Raw genomic sequence first — 16,282 nt, 5'->3', positions numbered from 1 at the left:
TATTTTACAGAAAATCCAAATCCATTTACTTATCTATAGGTACCAAATCAAAAACTGCATCCGTCTGCAAGGAGAAGAGTTATGCAAGACTATTTGAGTTCCTGCATTTTCACTGCTTTGCGGGCCCCTTCATAACCTTTCTTCTATATTCTTTGAAAAGTGTAGATAACTGATCCATATCCTCTTCTAACTTGTCTTGTAATACACTTGGATATTTATCACATGTACTCATGTCCTCTTTTCCGGAAGGAGATCTTTTGAGAATTTTTTTATCCATATTGTGTAGTAATTTTCAATTGTTCTAATTTCTTCCTAATTTGTTCAATTGATTTAATAAAATAATATACCCTCTAAAGGAACACAGAATCCTAAACACAACAACAAAAAATAATTTTCTTATAATACTAGTTAAGAACAATAAAAATCAATCCATGAATCCTGAGAAATATAATTCAGTTATCCAAAATGTGTATTTTCAAAATTATGAATTTATCTTTTCTAGAATATTACTGAAAACTGACTACTGGTCAGGGAACACTTTACATACTTATTTTTGTTCTGTTTCACAACAACATCCTGGATTATGAAGCCCCTACTAGTGATTCAGGCAAACATGTTACCTGAGGACACCTCCTTCCACCTCACACGCATTCTTTTGCTTTTTTGAAGTTTAATTAAAGAATATTTGTTTATGGCCAAAAAATGCTCTCAGATTCCTACTAACAGACCTGGCTCCAAAACATCATGTAACACAAAACTTTTGTTTTCTTCCTTTTAAACCCAATCTTTGCCAGATATTTAAGCCCTATGGAAGTTGTGATAAATTCTAAGTTATATCTCTGTGATAATCAGCTTTCAGAAAAAACTGAAATACACAGCTCATTGATCTTGTAAATGCTTAAGAATACAGTGGTAAACAACTTTTTAATGTTAAAAAGAAAATCTTCCCTTCACACATGTAACTATGTAACACTATAGAGAATTAATTTAAAAACTTCAAAGGAACCAAAAGTACAGCTAACATAGCCAGAGGAACCCATAACTCTTGGATAACTTTGGGAAAAAAATATACACCTCACTGAATCAAAGGCAAAATCCAAGACAATAAAAACTTTAAAAAGCAAGCAGTAAATCTGACAACCACCTATAGAAAGCCTGGGAGAATGCTCTTACATCATAAATGTTTCTCAAAACAAAATTGTTTTAGTATGGTTCATTTAATTGCATGCAGAACATAAATACACCGAATATTTTATCCAAGTTTATACATCAGACAAACCTAGCCTAAAGGCCAAAGAATCTGACAACTGTATTTCTTCTCAGAAGAAATCAGGACTTGGATACCTCAGATCAAGGTATATACAGCTGGTATGCTGCTAGCAAGGTGTGTATCGTAGCCATTTCTGTAATTAACTGATATGGCAGTAAGCTCTTGTGCAAACTGCAGATTCACCCCAGCCCAGCATTAGATGCTGATAGTGAGCTGTTTTCATAGTTGCATGAGTGTAGGTTTTTAGTGGGGACAGCAAAACAATTAACAGGTGTAAACTGGGATGTCTCATCACAGCTTTTGCAAAGAACATTCTTCCTGAAGTTGCCCCTGACTGAAGTGCTGCATCTGAGTACAGATGTCACTCCCAACTTCTTCTGTACAAAGCTGGGAGGAACTATGACACCACCTGGCAATTCCATGTAGAAAAATGAAGGTTTAATACTTAGATTTAACACTTAGCCCTGCCAGATCTAAGAGTGACAAAATACACTCTCACTGATGAACAATCAGTTGTAACTCCTGGTATGCAATATAATATAAATAGAACTGCAGCTAGTAATGAAAACAAGTGGCTCTAGCCACTAAGTACTACACAATGGATATGAGCCCAATAAATCTAGTGATACTGCTTTGATACTTATTGGCAAAACTTCAGTCTCACCAGCACCCAGGACCATCTTTAAGAGAATACCGGATCATTTAATGGATTCTGATCAATGAAATTACTGTCACAGTCAGCACTTGTCTAGACCAGTTAGTTCTGATTTCTCATTACACTTTCCAGGAATTAATGTTTGTGGATGTCAAGATTACCATTGACAATTAAAGAGGCTAACAGATAAAACAGACCACGTAGCGCAACCTCAGATATATCCTGGCATCAACAGTCTCTCACATAGATCAACATTTAGTCTGGACTCACTGCGGATTTACATACTTTTAAACACCAATATGGCCAATAATAAAAACTTGTAAATATAAAAATAACTGTTTCTCTGGAGGAAGTGCAGGAGGGAGATAATGATGCATCCAGAAACTGAAGGAGCAAGTGCACTAGGTAAGTCAGATTACAAATAGAGAGGCCTATACAAATCAGATGAAGTTTCAATTACTGTACAGCTTAGGCCACAACCCACAGAAAGCATGTCACTTTCTAGTAAATGTTACTTATGAGACAGCAAAAAAACCAGAGATAGTGACAAGAAACTCCTATAGTGCCAAAACCTTACCAAGGAAGGAGATATACTTTCTTATCTGAGAAATGCCCATCTTCTACTGCAATCTTTACAACACCCAAACCTCTTGGCACCAGAAGCTACTTGCTCAATGCAAGGCAACAGCTTCTAGTCACTGTGACTGCTCACTTTCTTTTTGCAGACAGAGCTGTCACTGTTTTCCTCAGTGTTGCCAGCACAAGTACTAATGTACGTACAGGTTAGCAGACAATCTGTACAGTTAGTAAGCAGACCAGTTGAATTACTCACGACAGTATGTTCGACTATCAGAATGTAAGTTTGTTCAACTTTAAGATATAATAGGAAACACAGAATGAAGAACAGAAGAGGTGCACATTTTGGGACCACTGCAGATTAAGACAAAAAAAAGAGAGAGGAAAACATTTTAAATGCCATGCTTCAAGTTACTGTAACCAGAACATCATAAAATACTTAAGATTTGGGATGTAGACCATATCTGCAATGTCAGTTCCATGCCCAGTCAGCAATTACAGCTTGAACATTCCCAAGATCTATCATTAGTCTTACAACCCATAATGAAAGTGTCAAGAGACACACTTTGAGAATGCAAAACAATCCTATGGTCTACTGTTGAAAACATGAGACTGGGGCTTAGAAGACATGAGTTCTATTACTGACTGTGGGACTGAATAGCATTGAACAAGTCACTTTATGGTCCTAAGAGTTTCCATTTGTACAGTATTATCTCATTTGTTTTCTTTGTGAAAAGATATTTTGAGATCTAGTGACAGAATGTATTCAACAGGAGTCAGAGAGTATGATCATATTGTTAGAGCTGCAGCTCAGCTGAAAACCTAGTAAACAACTTCATACAAAAAAAAGTTTCCACAAAACATTTGTCTGGTAATAAAAACCAAAGAATCTCACCAACAAAAGATTAAAGCTTGCCATATCCTTCCAGATTACGGCATTAAGGGACTCTCAAAATATCTCAAGAGTTGCAAATACACACCAATGCAACATTTTATTTACTTTTTGAATGAGGATCCAAAATATTCAGAAAACACGCATTCATATTTTGCTTTACGGATACTGTACACACCACAGGAAGACCTATCAAATGTAGCCAGAGTTTTATGTCTTCTTTTGGGTAAAAGATTGAGGTGTAGTGAACAGAAACAGTATTCTCCGTTTAACCACTAAGCCTACTTCTAGAAGCAACAACACTAGCTGAACTTTAACCTCATCCATCTCAGCCACAAGATTCAAATACTAACACTTTCACTTACCTATCATTAAAGGCAAGATAAAAAAATCTCAATGTGAAAATCATCCCTGTACAGTGTTTAGACAGACACAGTTGGCATAGCTCTGCATTAAAATAAGTCTTTTATAATGGTATCAAGGTACTTACACACTTGTCTCTTTTGATCGCACAAAAGAGAATAGATTCAAATCCAAACAGAGATGATGATGTATTGCAGCTCTCCCCACAAAGATCCTCAAATGCAACCAGTATTCTGTCCTATTACACCTAAATACTAAAAGAGGACACAGTACACATGACCATTTCCAGCATCTACTGCCAGCTTCAGAGGGAAAATAATTTTGAGGTGTCCCAATTTTGAAAGATCAGAATCGAACTGGATACAAAATTCTGAGTAGACCTGAAATTCTGCATTTGCAAAACCTTGAAGTATAAACATTTATATTTTATTTCAAAGAAGCACAACTAAGAAAAACGGATCTACCTTAAGCTTGTATGTGTCTCTTGCTCAGCTTATATTAGACAAATACTTGCCATGAACTCTACTGTGCAGAATCTGCCATTGCCACGCCTGCAACCAAAGAGTAAAAATATGCTCAATTTTTTTTTCTTTTTTTTTTTTTTTTGGTAATAGGCACACGGTCAAAACCTTTGCAGAAGTAAATGGATACAAGTCTCAAATTACACTCATTGACATCTGCAAAGAACTGGAGTCAATGCTCTATTTTAAGGGATGAATATTGATTCAAATCACTTTCAACAGCAAATAATTTTCATTAACACTTCAAGAGATTTAATATTGGGTGTGTACAGCTGAAGCTTTAAAAAAAATATTTCGTACTTTCTTTTTCTTCATCAGAGGCAAACACTGGCATTGCTGTGGGAACATTAACTTAGGAATGTCCTGACTTTTGTTCAAAAACCCAAATGAAATAAAATCTAACCATTTCACTGCAAAGCAGTTCCTCCTAAGCTTCTACTCAAGCTCTCTGAAGGTTTCTCATTTGTCATCATTTGCAGCATCATTACATATACTTTGGTTTCTTTTTTGCAATATCTACCCCCTGCTTCAATATCTTTATGTAGTATCTGAAGCATACAAAACACTAAATAATACAGAAAAACTAGAAAAAAAATTCTGCATTAATTTACAACCTAATACTTACTGAAAACACATCAATGCATAAACACATGCAGCACCCTGAAGCATTATTTTTGTCTTAATACCATTCACAAATGTAATGCCACACTTAAGATGAACTTTTCTCTGTCTGAAGAAGCCCAACTTTCATTCTTAGTTACGAACGTCTAAAGACGACTAATAGAATGTCTTTCCTACTGATATCAGCAGCCTTTTACTCTGCAAACTACCCTCACGGCCCTTTTTTGACCATGAAACACACCCTCCAGGCTGCTTGCCTGTGGTGATTAAGGCTCACTGACTTGTGCCAGCGCAGCTTCGCTTGCTGCTCTCTCTTCCCAAGGCCCAAGAAACACTCCCCGCTGTACAAGGCTGGATCCGTCACACAAATCTTAGACTTTAGCTGGGTGGGGGAAGAAGGTGGTGGGAAGGATGAAGAGCATCAACACACTTTGCCAAGAACTAGAGAGACTGAGTGCTTGCTTGTAGTTTTATGCACATATTTTCAGACGTTCTTCACTTACACACTTCTCCATCAATTCTTTCCATTCACTTTTCCCTGGAAGGCACAGTATGACATCAGCTGGTTTCCACTGCTAGCAGGAGGAAACTCCAGAAACTTTATGACAAAACCAAGTGCTATAAATACAGTTTTGGCTGCATGAGGACTCAAAATAGACACAAAATCCTCTTACATATCTTGCTGGATTCTCAGGGTTTCTATACCTCATACCTGGATTCCGGAAGTACCTTATACTTCCTGAATCAAAACCTCACATGTAACAGTCTATGTGGCACATTATCTTCTCTCTGTCCTCACATCAGGAAAGTTCACCAATTTCTTCCCAAACAGCAGGCTTCTCTGTACAGCAGGATCAAGCACAGCATGTATCAAACACTGCATTCATAAAGAAATATGTTATGACAACACTTAGTACCTCCCTGTCTAGAACCAAATGACGTGTCAAAGCAGGTAACACATGCAAACAATTATTACTTCATTTTTTTGGGTTATATTACTAGAGAAGACTCGATATAAGCTCTCCATAAAGATTAGATAGAAACGGGGCGGAAATACAAAGGAATAGATCAAGATATTCCTACTGTAGATCTGTTTAAGCTGATGCTCTTGCCAAAAGAATACAGCACAACTCTTTCCTCACCAGCCAGCCATCCCCACCTCTGTATAACAAGCCTGAGAAAGGAAATGATCCTGGTGTGATCTAGCCTACCACCAACAGGAAAATAATAGTTTTAACTCAGACGTGTTCCCTGATTCATTTCACTGCACAACCACACAGATGCTCTTGGCAGCACAAGGGAAAGGGGAAACACATAAGAGATGGAATAAGCCTCTTTCAGAGCAATACTGGCATATACTCATTCAAATTGCTCATGGAACTACATCATCAGATTTAGGTGCTGAATTTCACATAATTAATTCCCTACTGATTAATCCTTTTTAAAGGCCCCAAGAGATAAATAAGGCTTCCACTATTTCCGTTAAGAAAACACTATACTTTTAAGAAGCATGTGCATGTTCTTCCATATAATCACCTTTACTGTCCCAATTCTTTGTCAGTAGACTGCCTCCAATATTTAAAGACATGTCACTCCCTATCCTTGATTAAACTATATGATTCAGCTTTTTAAAATCACAAGTAAATCCTTTTCAACTTTCACTTTTCACTTAATTCTTCCTGGAGTTTAATACTTGTAATTGCTTTTCAACAGCAGTTATAAGTTTAACTAACTTCAAGTGAACACTGGACTTAATTCCCAAATTCCCATAATCTTCCCACATGTCCACCCTTAATGTAACTTTATTATTCAACTGTATGATGATGACAGTAAAAAAAGAAGGAATTATTTTCGTAAAGAATAAAAGAAATAAGGTAAGAAGACTATAAAAAATTACCCTTTCCTGTGGAATTTCAGGACCTTCAAAGGATGTCAGACGAAAGTTAATTTCTGACTCGTCTCCAACCTTAGTGAAACCTTTTCTGCAAACAGGATAATAACGCAGTCAATCGAGAATGGATTACTAGGTATTCTCCCTTAAACTCAAAGTATATATGGCAAATATTATTTCCTGACCTTATACATCTGAAGAATTATATTTTGGTACATGAATCACTTGAACTCCAAGAAATAGGCAGAACACCACTTTTTGCAGTAGTGGGCAACAGGTACAAGACAAATTTACTACATATGTAGCTCAAAGCATCTGCCTTCCAAGAAACACAACTGACAGCTTAGCTTAGCTCTGAACAATGTCACTTTGTTACATATTGCCTTTAAGAAGATTCTTACAAAATAGAAGAATTAAATCCCCTAATGCCATTCTACAGCCTGGCTTTATCTTTCATCTGCTCAATGCACTTGGTGAACATATATTTCTTCAGTGTTCTACTCACTTATCATGACATCTTTCACAGAATGGACAAACAATATTTTGTAAACTTCCAAGGGGCCTTTGAAACTGCCTAATCATATTCCTGCTACAAGAAAAAATTAAGTATGCTACCAGAAAACACTTTAAAGTAGAGGAATTGTACAACCCCAATCACTGGCATCAAACAGCACCAAGATATGCTTTTAATTGGTATTGTAAACTCAGAAACAGTTTAAATATGTTTTTGCCACTTTACTCTGGCTAGTATAAATGAAAAGATGTCAACTGGGGAGTCAGGAAGTGGAAAAGTAGGAAGAAAGGCAGAGGGCTTTAGGAGGATGTGAGAACTGGGAAACATATCAGGGCACTTAAGACAACAAGCTTGATGGACCAGAAGCTGCATATTCACAATTAATTCCATAGGTTTTCCAGATGAAGATGGAACAACTACTGCAGTGTGTCCTCATTACACAAAGAATGATCAGAAAACAGCCACACAACAAAGCTGCTTGAGTTCAAGCAGTTCAAGAATGAGATGACCCTATGTCACACATCAATCACAGTTCCCTGCCTGCAGACACAGTACAATTCAGACATTGCTGGGCAGCTGAGATGCCCCAATTTGCATCCAAAATTTGCTTCTTCCAAATGCAAGATACACATAGCTTTCTCAAGAGGAAATACACTGAAGACACTGCAGTGGTAGGAAAGAAAAATAATTCAGACTAAGTTTATGGAACATGGTCCTCAAGAATGATTTTAGCAAGATGCTGCCTTCTGTTTCACAAATGAAACAATGTTTTCATTGCTCAAATTCCAGAAACAAAAGGCCTGATGCCTATTTGCATAGACACTCAAAAGGCAGCGTAATTTGAAAGCGGACAGCATCCTCTAAAAGACAGAAAAAGTACCCTATAACCTATTTCCCTCTTTCTCTCTCTCAAAAAATTTATTACCAATGTTAATGGTGGATCCAGTTGCTGCCACTATTTTGAGCACCTTTCTGCTACTCAAAGAACATCATATCAACAGTTTACGACAGCGTCAGCAGCTAACAGACTTCCTGCACTATTTGTTCACCTGATCTACTACTTAAGCAATTCTGAACAGTCATCCCAATGTGAGCAGGGCCTTAATACAAAGTTTATGCAAATGCACCCCCTGGGAAATCCTAGTTACAAGTTTCCAGCTCTTCCTAACAAGGTATTTCCTACAACCCCATCCCTCAGCACCAACTCCTTATTCCAAACTAGGCTGGCCAGAGTCTAGCTCCTCATTAATCCCCCTTGCCCATAACAAGCAAAGACAGCACTCAGTTCTTCCAGGACAGGATCTAGTTTTCATTAATCTTCACGGCAGACAGTGACAGCAGACCTTTTATAGCAAGACAAAGGCCCTGGCTAATCACTCCCCAAAGCAGGTGGGGACATTAAAACCCTCATCCCAGAAGACAGCAGCTCTTTTGGAGGTTAAAACTATATCCTTCTGATGCCACTGCCACCCACTGCATACTCTCCCTGCAAGACAACTGCCTTCCCTCCTCCACTCCCAGTCCCTAGACTCCCAACTTGGATGAACTGCATTTTACAAAAAAAGAAAACATCCACAAACAGATCACCTTTCACTTGGAATGCCAGTCCTCCCCAGAGAGACAGACAGACAGACGGACGAAACGACAGACACTGTAAGCCCTGGCTCTCAATTCTGCTCAGCAAATGCCGAATGCACACAAGGTTGGCCACACCGCCTAGTTTGCTAGCGTGCTGCTGCTGTACAAATATAGAAAGCAGAAAGTAGAACAACCGTTTCAGCAGAAGAGATTCTGCTCAGCTCTCCGAGAGGGAGGAGCAGGGAGCTGAACCAGCCGAACTGCTTTACCCATACATGGTCTCTGAAAGAGACCATTGCTAAGACAAGTTCCTTTACACACCCCACACACCCCCCCCTTCACTGTCAGACGGTGCAGGGGAAGAAAAAAAATTGAAGTGTACAGACTTAAAGGAGGAGTTACTGTTTTGAAATGAGTTCCAAGTCCATTTTGCTTGAGCCCACCTTAGTAATGCAGAAACGTCCAACACTCTTCATCCAACAGAATCCGGGCAGCAACTCAGACACAAGACAAGAATCTCCCTTCCAGGGAATCCCCACATCCACCAACATTTCAAGAACTACTGAACTGGCCAGGTCTTCCTTGTTGCTTTTGGACACACACATCTACACACTAAGCTCTTGGTTTGACTTGCCTCCCCTAAACTGAACTATAGCAATCTTTTTAAACCCTTCTCCCTTTTTAAGTATTTCCCTAAACCAGTAAGCATGACCTTTCCCATTGGCTGATACAAACTACTATGGTGACCTGCCGTATCATGTCTGCTTTCCCAGCAGTCCTCTAATGCCAGTGTTTAAACACAAACTGAATTTTTCTATGCATTCTTCTTAAAAACAGAAGAAATCCACCCCTATGCAGCATCCCCTCCTCCCCTTTTTCCCCCCACCTTTTCATGTTCTGGCACAGAAAGAGAGTAAAATTAGTGTAACTGAAAACCCGAATCCCTAGGTATTCAAAGGGAAGAAGAAAAAAAAAAAAAAAAAAAGTGGCATAGTCCCTGAATTTTTTGGTACACAGGTATGACACTCTGCAAACTCAAAAGCAGTTTCACTTATATACAAAAGCATAGTTTTTCATAAGATAGATTTATTACCCTATGCTGCTGCCTATTTCTTATATTTAGTGTATCCCATATTTATGTGGTGATATATAACTATCTTACAGAAGTTACCAGAAAAGTTCTCTCACACAAATAAGTGGAAGTTGCAACTTTCAGCTATACCAGGAATGTAGTAACCAATTCGGAACTAGGAGAAGTGCACTAGTCAGGTAGTTCTGTTAACGTGACTTGCAAGTAGATATAAAAGCGCTAGCATTTGAACCAACAATCTCGATATTTTTCAAATTTCTCATGACTGAGATAATGGTTTAGGCTCCCTGCAAATTCAGGAAGACACTGGTTTACTCAGAATTAGCTGTATGCCTAAGCATATCCTGAATTATCTTCCTTACAAAAAGGATCAAGAATGTGTCCTAGTCCTGCTCCCCTGAAAGCAGTCATGAAATGCCTAATAAACTTAGTTTTGAATTAAGTGAAAGATAATTTAAAACCCAAAGAAATTCTAAAGCAAATTCTGCAGCAGAGAATCAGTGTCATAGCAGCTTCTACACTGTGACATATAGACAATACCACCTACAGCCAGTCTTGGACAGTGATTAAATACTGGCACTGAATGTACAATCCAAAATGTAATATGGGTGGCTTTACTCCATAAATATCAGAATATTCTCACTTATCTTTTCCTAAGTCACCAAACATATGATCACAGATTTCTAAGCAGTCAAAACTGTGCTTTATAGAAGTAAATATACAACCCTTCCCCCCCCCGTCAAAGATTTTGCGTATTGATAATTTTCAATGGTAAATTCTAATATCACTTATGACTGTGCAAGGAGTCCTTACTGTTTCGCTCATAAATTGTGCTGGACACTGTACAGTCATAACACAATGACAAAAAAGACAAAAAAAACAAGACAAAAAAAGACAAGCAAGACAAAAAAAACAGAAGAAATACAATTCTTTGCTAAGTTGACCTGTCATCAAGATGTATGGTTTTTGATTTAAAAGTTTAAATGGAAAACAGGAATTTTTGGAAGGGAAATAACAAGGAGGCACAGGTGAGTTGGCAAAAAGATTTTGAGATGGTGTTCCGCTTAGGAATCTAAGACTATAAATGAGAGAAGAATTACTTTTACACTGTTGTGCCTACAGGAAATGCAATAGCTAGACATGACATTCAAAATACATTCTCTCTTCCTGGAAGACCTATATTTCACTGCCTTCTGAAGAATCATTTATCAAAGCTCTATTTTGTAAAATTCTGCAGAGATATTAAGATGCCTGGTGTCCATTCTGCAAATATCTACATATAGTAAATTAAAGAAGATGCTATCATTTTTTTATGTGGACTTGGACATTGTCTGCTAAATAGTTCCTTTGAATTACAGACTTCATAAATAACCACCTCCTCTGCTGTGAAAAAAAAGACATGAATGAACTCTTTCCAACAGATTCTGAAGGATTTGTGGATAGCGTGCATACGTTGGAATATCTTTTGAACTGCACAGTTTGAGGCAAAAATAGCACAGAATATTCATGGATTCAGTGAAAACCTGAATTTTAAATGACGTTTGAAGAACAATAGTTTCACTTTGACATGTGAAATACTGAAGTCTAGTGGATAAGGACTACATTATTTTTGTGAAAGGTGCAGTATGAAACAGCCTGCAGACAGAAGTGAAAGCTACCAGAAAGAACAATTTTGATGGAGGTGAAAAAAAAAGCCAAGGTCCTGAAAAACTCAAATTAATTTCAAGTAAAAACAATGTAAGACATCACAAAACTTCACCTGAGTTCTTATGAGAACTGGGATAGAATTCAGTTCTGAGAGAACACAAATATGCAACCATAAAAAAAACCCAACCCCAACAACGTTTGTCTGCAAAGCCCACCAGATATCATAACAGCATGACACTGGATACTCAAACACTCATCCTCTTATCCATGTGCTCATTCAAGATCTTGAGGTGTGCTGCTGAAAAGGACAAAGAACCCAAAGTGCCTGCTCATTTGCATGAATTTCAGCAATATCTAAACCAGTTATTCCAAGTTCAATGTGAAAATCCCAGAGAGATATGATTTTAAACCCAGTTTATATAATCTTAGTCTAGCTGGAACTTGACCACTACAAGTCAAGCCATGAAATCAGTTCTAAATCTACTCTAAATCGGCACAGACTCATTACCAAAACTTGCAGTTTGTCAGTTTGCCACTGGTACTCTGCCTCTAACAGAGCAGCCAGTAAACCAGCATATCTTTTCTGAAAACAAAACAAAAAAACCAGACCATGATATACTGAGAATACTGAACACAGAACACCAATATGCATACATGGGACCTAGAAGACAGCTTATGAACGATGATTCTACTTCTGGCATAAAGTTTTGACACACATATACCTGTGCCGCAAACTGCATCACCTAAACTGAAATTCTTCGCTAAGAGTTAAAAACTATTGAAGACTTCTGTTCAGCTATCTAGTTGCTCACTGTTCATCCTGAATTCAGTTAGCAACAATGCCTTTTCTTTTAAAATGCACAGGGCTGAGATGGCTGGAAGTTTTATGCTACTCAAGATGTCAGAAAGACGACTTCCTTTACCTGGGATGATGACTTTGCCCTACTATATTGCTATCAAACAAATAAGCCTGCTCTGTCTATCACAGTTCAGACTTGTGAGCTATTCATCCCTACAGCAAAGCATTTGCAGACTAATTTGCATGGGAGCTTTAAGGCAGTTTACATTTTTCTCCCTATCTCTATCCAAATTTCCTGCTTTGACACTAATGTATATTTTAGCTTTACATGCTTGAATCTCACATCAGGTGCAAATAAGATGATGTTCAGTTGACGTTTAGGAAATCTCCTCTTCAAAATGTGAATGCTAAAGCTCTCTCTTTTCACTGTTACACCCCAAACACAAAGTGTCTGGGCAGGACATTCTGAAATAGGTGTAGACAGCAACAGCAGAAAAGGTGGCACCTTGCATTTTTTCATATAACACAAGCATCTCTAATGACAGGAGGAAAGGCAATAAAACTACTGGTTACTTTTTTCTGATGAAGATAATCGCTCTTGCCTCAAGAAATCTTGTAACAGGATCACAACTCAAGACACTGTATTGTGATACTTCAAGAGAAACAACCATTAGAGGGCCTAGATAACTCTTCTCAATTTACAACTCCCATTCTAATAAACTCTTAAGTATTTTATTCTGCTTTGATTTATATTGTTTTTCCTCTGCCAAATAACTGATCAATGGATAAAAATGATACCTTCTTGCCTGAAGGCAGTTACCAAGGTAGTGAATAACTCTGCACATAGTCTTGGGGAATGGTAAACTAAAGGACAAGAAGCAATACTGAACATGCCTAGATTGAAATAAAACATTTATGACATTCATGGCAAGACTGATAAATAAGAATGCAGAAATATAAATCTGAGTCTGTTGGACTATTGCTGCTGTTTCAGTAGGAAAACTTGCATTATGACTTGGAAAACTGGACTGCCTCATGCACATATTGCTGGACAACAGTGTCTACTTCAACAGCCAGAACAGTGGGTTCTTCTTAGATACCAGAGTTAGAGACTAATAATCAGGAAATCTCAAACAAGGAGAATTTGTATCACTTCCCACCTAGCCTAAAAAAGCACTAAAGAAGAAACTAGAGCAGAGATTTGCAGCCGAAGAGCCAGAAGGCAAACAGAGGAAATAAAAAAACATAGTAACTGATAATCAAAAACCACATTTCAGAAAAAGATGCAAGAAATAGTTAAGGAACAACCTGCTCATAACAAAGTTTCTTACTAAGTTCAGTTAGAGACTAGATTATAGGTAGTATTTTACTTAACTCAATGTGAATCTGAATATTTAAAGAACACATAAACATCTATCTTTTATGAAATTTCAACTAATTCAGCATAATATTGTTTGCAATAATTTCAAAAGAAAAGTTACACAATATTATAAATTTTTCTCATGTCAGAGCGCCATAATTTGTGTTTCATCTAATGATTTTTCAATTGATGTAAAGGGTACCTGCAAGGGACCTTGCAAATTACGGATTTGTTATTGATGAAATAAACAATTATTGCATATCTATGATATAGTCACCTTCCTTACTTTTCCCTTTAGAGGAGTAGCACCAGGCAGCGTGTCTTCAGTATCCCTACTCGTATCAGAAGAAATAAAAGTTAAAGACACCTTCCTCCCACCATGTAATGATAATCTTACAAGTACATCTAGTTTTGAAGGACTAGCAAGAACGTGGATACAGTAATAAGTACACAGTACTACTGTGGAGTTCTTTACCATATCTCCCACTGTTAAAGACGGGTAAGTTCCTCTCATTACTGTAAGCCATAACAAAACTACCTAACACATAAGTCTTCGTGTTTTTGTGTTCATGACTTTATGACAGTCACTTTTCAATTGTCTACTTTTCTACAGATGCTGCGCTCCTGCTTTCTTTCGCAGGTAAATACAATTTCCTAAGCCTGCATCTATTACTTTGTTTCACATACAAAAAAGAAACAGATACATACGGGCAAGCACATAACTAGAGAGGTAGTATCTGGGACTGATTTTTCTCTAATGTAACATCACAAACTTTGACAGGGAAAGGAAAAACACAGCCATCCAAGAGCGATCATTGAGAAAGGATGAACCCACCCCACAAAACAGCACATACCTTCCAAGAATAAATTTCAGCAATAATTTTGAAAGTCAGCACAGGCTGGAAGACAACAGTAAGCATGTTTAAAAAAAAAAAATCCTTTACATCATATTATTTTAAAATCCCTATGTAGGGATTTTACTGGTATATACATCTGCACCCATGTCCCTGAGCAGATATAAGAATTGTGCTCCTGCCCAGGGGACTCTTCATCAGCAGGAATGCAACTGAACACACTAAGTTGCAGGATGCAAGCTGCACCCACCTTAACATTTCCTATCACAATGTAAAGACATAAGTAGTATTTTTAAACATCTACCATAGCAGTAGTATTTCCAACAAAGTTGTCTCTTAAAGATATGGGTCCAGACACCTCTCTAGGAAGTATAGTCTCTCTCACATTATGCAGAGCTCCCAAGAATATAGCTGAGGGGGAGGAAAAAAAAGTAATGGGTTTATTAGGGATATACTCGACTGCAATGTCGAGTCAGTGCAGTAAAATCTGACGAACTAATCCATAGAAAAACAACAAAGAAGACAGCTAAAGACACCAGGAGATAATTTAGCAATTATTGTGATCACTAGTTTAAAGAGTAAGACTGGAAGGACAGACATACAGACACACAAAATAAAATAAAAAATATATAAATTCAAGATACTCAGAAAGTCCAAGCTCCTGTAGACCAGAAGCAAAGCATATTTCAAGATGTAAATTCCCACCAAATATTTTTCTAAATCAAGTGAGCTCCCCATAAAACACACCCAATGACTACAGTCAAGCAGTGCAATACAAGAAAGCTGCAACATCTGAAAAAATGCTCCCCAACAACTTCTGGCAGAAGAGAATGCCTGTGCCATAAAGGTGAAAACGTCTGGGCCACGATTCCTCTGGAATTTAAAGGAGTGAAGGTTCCACGCTTTATTACAATGCTGGCTCTAAACTTCCTACTCATAAATAATCCTATAAAAATCTCATGCTGTTATCAACCTTTATTGCTTCTTCATGTATTTATCATTCATTTTATGTTCAGTCTCTCCTAGTTTTTTGTATTTCTCTTCCTACTTCGTTCCACTAGCGTCCATCATGCCTTTTCACACTTGAGACTGCAAATCCTCACACCCTGCTTGTGCTTCTCGTATACCAGACTTGCCTCTACCCCCTCGTATACCAGTATACGCTTCACTAGTCCAAAAGACACAGCCCTACCGTGCCCCCGACGACATGTAACCGCACCCCAGGTTCCTGGGATAAGCCCCCGGGCCGCTCCGCGGCGCTTCAGCCGCCCAGCCCGGTAGGCTGACGGCGGCCGTAGCCCGGGGGAGCCGCTCCCCCGCCCCAAGGGCCGCCCCGGGCCCGACGCAGCTCCCCCCCACTCCAATGGCGACGCCACCTCGGGCTGCGCTCGCAGCTGCAGCGCCCCCCGCCGCCGCCCCGAGGCCCGGCGGCGCCCGAGGCGCTGTCAGCGCTCAAATCAGATACGACAACCGGCGGCCTCCGGTTCCGGGCCCCAGAGGGGGCTCCCGGCGGGCCGGCCACCGCCCCCGGGGTGGCGCGCACAGGGCGGCGGCGCGGCCGCTGCCCCGCGGGCCCCAGCCCCTCCGCGCCACTGCGGGGAGAGTCGGGCGGGCGGGAGCGAGGCGCCTGCCGCAGAGGCTGCCGCCCCGG

The 16,282-nt window shown here is 38.9% G+C and overlaps 1 protein-coding gene across 21 annotated transcripts in view; it reads right to left on the bottom strand.

Annotated features, from left to right (window-relative positions):
- Positions 1 to 16,282, bottom strand: part of CELF1 (CUGBP Elav-like family member 1) — a 69,769-nt gene that overhangs the window by 52,906 nt on the left and 581 nt on the right. For 2 of the 21 annotated variants that reach the window (XM_075502595.1, XM_075502593.1), the window contains exon 2: positions 4,221 to 4,307. The exons of 16 other annotated variants lie outside the window; for them this stretch is intronic. The gene's annotated coding sequence lies outside the window, so the exon portion shown is untranslated. Of the gene's footprint in view, positions 1 to 4,220; positions 4,308 to 14,935; positions 15,043 to 16,282 lie in introns of those variants that run through there. 3 more of the 21 variants (XM_075502580.1, XM_075502594.1, XM_075502581.1) reach the window with 2 other exon arrangements.

Source organism: Mycteria americana, chromosome 5, assembly GCF_035582795.1.
Source record: "Mycteria americana isolate JAX WOST 10 ecotype Jacksonville Zoo and Gardens chromosome 5, USCA_MyAme_1.0, whole genome shotgun sequence".
In the NCBI taxonomy this organism is placed as follows: Eukaryota; Metazoa; Chordata; class Aves; order Ciconiiformes; family Ciconiidae; genus Mycteria; species Mycteria americana.
Note: the sequence above shows the minus strand (reverse complement) of the source record. Positions and strands in the feature narration are given on the sequence as shown.